The following is an 8,293-nucleotide window of genomic DNA, read 5'->3' as shown; positions in this document are numbered from 1 at the left end:
AGGACAGGGGAGGGGAAAAGGAAAGGAAAAAAGGGAAAAGGGGAAAGGTAAGGAAAGGAGGGGAGGTGAGAGGTGGGGAGGGAAAGGGACAGAAGAGGGAAGAGAAAAGAGGGAAGAAAGGAAAAGGAAAGAGAGAAAGAAAAGAAATTGGCATGCTGACCATGTTCTAGCCCTCAACAGATAAGGCCAAGATAGAATTCATGGAAAACACACAGCAGTAGACTTCAGTGTCTGGTTACTTCTGCTCAAAAGTCCAATCTTTAATCTTAATCTTAAAGGCTTAGAAAGGTCCATATTGATCAGCTGACCAAAAAAAGGAAAAAAAAAAACAATAAGTGCCAGGCACTATACTTAAAGTGCTAGAGTCGAAAAATAAAAAATAAAAAAAAAGAAAAGAAATGAAGCCCTTCTAGCTGTCAAGGAGTCTATATACCATGATGGTGAACCTTTTAGAGACCAGGTCCCCAATCTGTATCATCTCTGCTTCTTTGGTGAACTCATATTTTCTCCTCTCTTGGGCACCTCCTCACTCACTCCTCCTCCATTCCTCTCACTTGAGACTTAGGTGAGAGGTGACACACATAGCTTCAGGGGCATTTAGGATAAAATGGCTCATAAATTATTTCCCATGTGGTTTCTTTGACCACCAAGACAGAAGTAAAGTCCTCCCATATATTCGATGAAATATAAAACCACCTTCGAGTAGCAGAGCTCCTTCCCCCACTCCTCCCCAGCTTCTGCACACTTGAGTTGCATTTAGTCATAGTCAGCAAAAGCAAACTCTTTACATAAATTAATCAAAATTGATTAAAAAAACAACAATAAACACCCAGCACAACATCCATGTAAGAGAAGGAGAAAGCTCTAAGGAAAAAATATCTGTCTGTAAAAGGAGAGAAAAAGAGAGGGAATGAAATGAGAAGCCCTAAGGCTGAGAAGCCAACAGTGGAGAAAGATCCACTAAAACTGGTCTCACTCCAGGACCCATTCTAGTGAATATTTTTGAAAAATAGTACTCTAGGTCTTTGTTTTGTGGCATACTGCTTCTCTCTCTTAAAAGTGGAGTAGGGAAGAAGCATGTGATACTTTAATGGATGGTATCACTTATCTGAGTCCTGTTTAAAGAAGCTTACATTGTATTCATTTTTGTCAAAGGATAGCCAGCCTGACCAATGCAACCAGTTGTCTACACAATTTATCCCATTAACAACAGTAACAAGAATGCCACCTTCATAGGAAAATAAATGTTATCTCATGGAAAAGATGGAGCCACTGAAGCTCCTTAAACAGTTTACCTTTGCTTTAGAAATATCACTTTGGCAGCTGGGTGGAAGATGGAATGAAAAAGATAAAGAATGCAGGTCAACAGACTGGTAAGAAAGTTGTGGCAGTCTTTCCATGCACCCATACATGACTGACCCATCCTTTATTAATAGTTCATATGCCCGTATTAATAAATGATGCTATACTGGGGCAGGGGAGAGGGAACCATTACAACAGTTCAGGTAAGAAGTAATGAATCCCAGAATTGCAGTGGTAGCTGTGTGAGAGTAACTTTAATATCTGAATCCCATTTCTCCCAAATTTGAGTCAAAATTTTATACTGCTCCTCAGTTATGCAATTTCAATATGTATGGAAAATTGAATGAGCAAAAATATTTTCTTGATAAAATATACCCAGCTTGTTCATTTGTTGCAAGCAGTTACTTCCCAAACTCTTATTTCTCCAGTTGACAGCTCCAAGTATCTACATATTTTTTAATGTTCTCTCATATTTGAACCCATACCAATTAAAATCCAGGATTTTAGTCTGTCTCTCTGTATCTATGGGGGGAGAGAGGGCGAACAGTGAAAGTAAGGTATGCAGCTTAATGAAAAGACATCTTAAGAAGCATAAAGACTACTTTACAGGAACCAAAGTCCACATGACCATAATATTCAGCAGAAACAGCAGCAATGAAATAGATATACTGTAATCACTCTAGTTTCTAATGGCTGGTAGAATACTTCATCTAAGTTATAAACTATAGTGTTTTAACTCTGACACAGCTTTCTAATCTGTGAAATGAGGTAGCTGAACTAGGATGGGCACCAAGGTCCCTTCTAACCCTAAATTCTAAACTTGGTTTTCACAGTTCACCCTGATTACTAGGTAATCAACCACAAGTACCTACTTCATCAACAGGTCCTGTGACTTGTAGTCCAGCTACAGATTAAATTGTCATCTAATGAATTAGAAGCTGGGGTGATTAAAACAGCTGATGGGAGTCAAAATGGTGACTGACTAGATGATATAAGGTGATAGAGTAATAAAGAATACTCCATCTGGAGTCAAGAAAGGTCCATGTCCAAAGCTTACTCTCAGTACCTACAACCATAAGATTTCTGAACCTGAGCTTCCTTATCTTGAGGGGAAAATGCCAAGCATGTTCATTTGAGAAACTTGCCACTCCACAGACACAACACTCCATCTCAAATATCTGTTCCTTTGCACTGGCTATTCCATTTCCTAGAATGCTCTCCCTCCCACCTCTGCCTCTACCTCTTAGTGTCTTGACTTCCTTTTTAAAATTCAGCAAAAACATCATGTTCTAAATGAAAGCCTTCTCTAGTCCAACAGGTTCTAATGTCTTTTCTTCTAAGGTGGCTTTCCATGACTCTATGTGTCTTATATATTCTTGTTCATGTGCATGTATCCCTTATCAGAATGAAACCTCTTTGAGGGAAGAGATGGTTTTTTATTTTTGTCTGTATCTCCAGCACCTTGAACAATGACTGGCACTTAATAAACACTTTTACATGCTTACCGATTTTAAGAGTTTTACAATAATTAGATTATTTTAAGCCATGGGGCAATATAAGATCAATGTGATTCTTTCCTCTGCAGCTTTAAGGAGTTTTAGACCAAAAGTTATGAATACAATTATAATTGCTTCCATTCTATGTTGAGAAAAATCCTAATGTTTAGACACAGGATAAACAGTTTTTAAATAAAGAAACCAAAACTATATATAACAATATTTTAAAATATTTTGAATCATTATTGATTAAAGAAATGCAAAACAAAACAGCTCTGAGATATCATCTCACACCTATCAGACTATAAAATGATAAAGGGTCAAAATTACAAATGTTCAAGAGAAAGTGGAAAAACAGAGACATAATGCTGTCTTGGTGGAACTGTGAACTGATGAACCATTTTGGAGAGTAATCTGGAATTATGCCCAAAGGGTTAATAAAACTGTGTATAATAATCCTATTAGGTTTATTTCCTAAGGTGATCGGGGAGAAGAAAAAAATCTATATTTTCTAAAATATTTATAACAGCTCTCTTTGTAGTGAAAAAGAACTACTAATTGAAGGGATGCCCATTAATTAGGGAATGGCTAAACGAGTTGTGGCATATGATTGTGATGGAATTCTATTTCATCATAAGAAATTAAAGGCAAGTTCATTTTAAAAACATGGAAATACCTTCATGAAATTGTGAAAAGTGAAACAAGTAAAACCAAGAGAACATTATATACAGCAACAGAAATATAGTTTGAAGAATGGCTTATGTACATCCACCTCCAGAAAAAGAACGATAAATAGAAATAAGCAAGACATAGTTTTCTACAGACATTTATCTTTTGTTTTTTGTCAAATGATACCTTCTCTGATGGGGGAAGAGGAAGGAGGAAAGAACCTGGTTATTTCAAATATAGCATAATGAACAAATTTAAATAAAAATAAACAAATAAAAATAAAAAAGTCAGGCGTTAGTCTCACTAGCTAAATTTACATTTATATCTAGTTAACCTATGGCACTTTTGTGTTTTATGCAAAATTCAGGACACTGGTGTTGAGGATATCAAAGTCTGTCAAGAAGATCCCAAAGAGATAATAGGGAAAAATACTTGTACAAAAATATTTATAACCATGCTCTTTGTGGTGGCAAAATTTGAAAAATGAGATAGTGTCCATAGAATGGAGAATGGCTGAACAAATTGTGGTATCTTTTGATGATGGAATATTATTGTGCTGAAAGAATTAATGAACTGGAGGAATTCCATGTGGACTGGAACAACCTCCAGGAATTGATGCAGAGTGAAAAGATCAGAACTAGGAGAATGTTGTATACAGAGACTGAGATACACTGTGGCACAATCGAATGTAATGGACTTCTCTACTGGCAGCAATGCAATGATCTAGAATGATTCTGAGGGACTTATGAGACAGAGTGCTATCCCCACATCCAGAGAAAGAACTGTGGGAATAGAAACACAGAAGGAAAAACATTTCTTTGATCACATGGTTCAATGGGGATATGATTTGGGATTTAGACTCTAACTGATCACTTCTATATTAATATAGAAATAGATCTTGATCAATGATACATTTAAACCCAGTTGAATTACTCATTGGCTATGGGAAGTGGGAGGAAGGAGGGGAGGGAAAGAATATGAATTGTGGAATCATGGAAAAAGCATTCTTAAATAAATAAATAAATGCCTTTAAAAAAAAAAAAGAAGTGTTCTTTTAAACAAAGGTAAGTATTTTCTATTAAGAATTAGTAGATTCTATTCAATTAAGTAAAAACATTTATTAAGCACCAACTATGTTCCACGTACAATATTAAACTCTAGGGATACAAATAATAAAAAGGTATTCATTACTCTCAAGTAGCTTACTATCTAATGGAAGAAGACAACACACAAAAGTAAGCTGCAAAATGGGGATTGGGGTAGGTTGTTCCATTGAGATGAAATCAGTTGTTGTTCAGTCATTTTACTATTATGTCTGACTCTCCATAACCCCATTTGGGTTTTCTTGGCAATGATACTACAGTGGTTTGCCATTTCCTTCTCTAGCTCATTTTAAGGATGAGGAAACTTAGGCAAACAGGGTTAAGTGACTTTCCCTGGGTCACACAGCTAATAAATATCTGAGACCAGATTTAAATTCAGAAAGATGAGTCTTCCCAGAACCACCAGAGCTGTTGATAAATATATATATAGTTCCCATTAAGGTTGTGAGCCTTCTAGAAAGGATGACTTTGGGAGTTTCATCTTTCTTATTCCAATCCTATAGTCAGAAGGGAGAGGCAAACTGATAGGGAGTTGAGAAGGCACTCTCTGTGGGGATATTGCCATCCTACACACACACACACACACACACACACACACACACACACACACACACACACACCCAGAGTTCATTACCAGAAAGGCAGAGAGACTCTGGCAGAGCTGCAACCCTTCCCCTCTCCACCATGCCTGATGACATTTTTTCAAATCACCCAACCCTCTTGCCCAGCAGTCCAGTGGGAGCACTTTCTCCCTCCCTTTTGTGGGGTAATGGGAGGGGGTGGGCACAGCACTCAGTCGGGGGGGTGGGGTCCAGCATTCTGTTTCTGAAAGGTTTACCAAAACTGGTATAGAGTATCCAAACCTGAATCATTCCTCATGGCAATAGGATTTCAGGTAAATCAGCTTATCCTGTGGGGAGCACATGTTGTTCCATGGAGGGCAAGCCAAGCAGAACTGCTGATGGAGAATGGAACAGATAATGGAATGGAGCAGATAATCAATACAGTCTCACTCTTCCAGATTGATTTGTTGCAAGCAATCCTCAAGGAAAGAAGGAAGACAGAGTTCTCAGACAAACAGTTTAAGTCAGCCTCCTACCAACTGCTCTCACTCACCCCCAAATGCTATTCCCCTTAAAGCCTTCTAAAGGAACAAAATACAGCCTCCTCTCAGAAGGCACGTTTTCATTCCTACAGTCTTAAGACTAGTGTTAGAAAGGTACTTTGATTTGATCGCCATTTTGCCTCTCTTTTCTCATCAGTTCTCATTTGTACCCTGACCAAGAGCTATATCACTCATTTCTCTATTTCTCCATCTCTTCTTGTGATGTCTTGACTTTATATGCAGAATGCATCTGTAACACCTTGCTCCATTCATCAGGTGGGACAATGATGTTAACTTTGCCCTATCCTAATCATTCTTGTACTGCCAAGGATCTTTCAAAGCAGGATAGTACTGTTTTACTGGAATCACTTCTTGGTATGGGCTCTTCTGCCTGCATCATTTCATCACATCTCAAAATTCCTATGGCTCTATAAAGCCTATCCAGATTCATTCAATACTAGCATGGCATATTGGAATGAGTCTCAGACTAGTTGTGAAGAGATTTGGAGGGGCAGCTGGGTAGCTCAGTGGATTGAGAGCCAGGCCTAGAGACGGGACGTCCTAGGTTCAAATCCGACCTCAGACACTTCCCAGCTGTGTGACCCTGGGCAAGTCACTTGACCCCCATTGCCCACCCTTACCACTCTTCCACCTACGAGCCAATACACAGAAGTTAAGGGTTAAAAAAAAGAGATTTGGAATGAAAGTCTCAGCTTTCTCACTAACTTGCTACATGATCTTGAGCTAGTCATGTACCAAAAAAAGTCATAGAGGAAGCTATTTTTGGTGAAGGGGATCTTTAATGCTTTTAAATTCAGGCAGCCATCTACTCTGACCTGTTGTTAGGGCCATATCAAAGAATTTCATGTTAATGGAAGCCAAGGAGTACTAGGAGACAAAGATATAAGTAGCTGGGTGGAGGAACCTCCAACTTGAGTGGAACAATACTTCCTCATGTTCCTGCCCCCTACCATGGCTAGTTCATGAACAGGTGCCATTTGGTCAAGATAGAGATGGATCAGCAATAGCACTGCTGGGTTTGTACCCCCAAAGAGATAATAGGAAAAAAAAACTATACAAAAAATATTTGTAGCCTGTTATGTTGATCTTAACAGAGATATTTGGGGAAGCTGAAGAGATGGCCTGAAACTAGAAACCTGCAGGACTTACTCCTCCCCCACACATAGGCTTGAGTGAGTAGGGAAGGATAGGTACTCCTTACTCTCACCCCTCCCACCAAGCAGTTGAAAATCAGTTGGAAATGGAGGCAGGACTAATGTCCTCTGGCAAGGCTCAGAAAGGCAAATCTCTAATGATGTTCACTTTCTCAATTTACATTCCCCACAGGTTTGACTGAGGGGCAATAGGAGAAGCTTGATGTCTTGTAGTTATCAGGGACAGATGAATCTAACTTGTATGGACCAGACAGCTGAAGGAAACTTAGCTAAAGTTGGATGTAAGTATCCCTAGAATAATAAACAGGCACCTCTCCCAAAAGATGAAGTTTTTACTGATAAAAGAGGAAGGGAAGGCAGAGAAGGGGTTTCAAGGATTTGGATAAGATCTGGGAAGCCCTGAACTGTTAGGTAGGAACTTCCCCTCCCCACCCCCTCTGGAGGGAGTGGCAGACTTTTAGCTAGCTTGCCCTCAAGCTGGTAATTATCACTTCTAATATCTAAATAACTAAATAACAATTGTGCTGTTGCTAGAAAGGTCTAGTTCAGCTAAACAAGCAAACCACTGAGCTGAACCAAGATGGTTCTTGCCCCAGATGGCCTACAAAGCAATCCCAAAACCAACTGGGAACAGCAAGCAATGTGATCTGCTCACTTCAACCCCCAGGAATCAACTGTTTAACTGCTTTCAAACTGTTCCCTCACCCAGAGTTCTCCAGGGAGGTCCCCTGGAATTCTGGGTGAGGCTTGACCCTGTATCTTGCAGCAATTCCACCCTGCCATTTTCCATGTTGCAAGCCTCAGTCTTTGTAGTGGCAAAAAAAAAAGGAACATGAGGAGGTGTCCATCAATTGGGAAATGGCTGAACAAATTGTGGTATCTGATGGTGACAGAATACTATTGTGCTATAAGGAATGATGAACTGGAGGAATTCCATGTGAACTGAAAAGACTTCCAAGAATTGATGCAGAGAGAAATGAGCAGAACCAGGAGAATGTTGTACACAGAGACTGATACACTGTGGCACAATTGAATGCAATGGACTTCTCTACAAGCAGCAATGATCCAGGACAATTCTGAGGGACTTATAAGAAAGAACACTATGTATATCCAGAGAAAGAACTGTGGGAGTAGAAACACAGAAGAAAAATATAGGATTGATCACATGGTTCAGTAGGTACATGATTGGAGTTTTTCTTTAAATTATCACTCTATTGTAAATATGAATAATGTAGATATAAGTCGTGAACAATAATACATGTATAACCCAGTGGAATTGCTTGTCAGCTCTGGAAGGGGGCAGGGAAGAGGGGAGTGAAAGAACATGAATCATATAATCACAGAAAAATATTCTAAATAAATAAGTTTTTTTAAAAAGATAGAAGTGGATTATAAAAGAAACAATTCACTACAAAATTGCCATCACTATATAAGATATAACTC

Source organism: Gracilinanus agilis, chromosome 3 (genome assembly GCF_016433145.1).
Source record: "Gracilinanus agilis isolate LMUSP501 chromosome 3, AgileGrace, whole genome shotgun sequence".
In the NCBI taxonomy this organism is placed as follows: domain Eukaryota; kingdom Metazoa; phylum Chordata; class Mammalia; order Didelphimorphia; family Didelphidae; genus Gracilinanus; species Gracilinanus agilis.
This window is presented reverse-complemented; position numbering follows the sequence as displayed.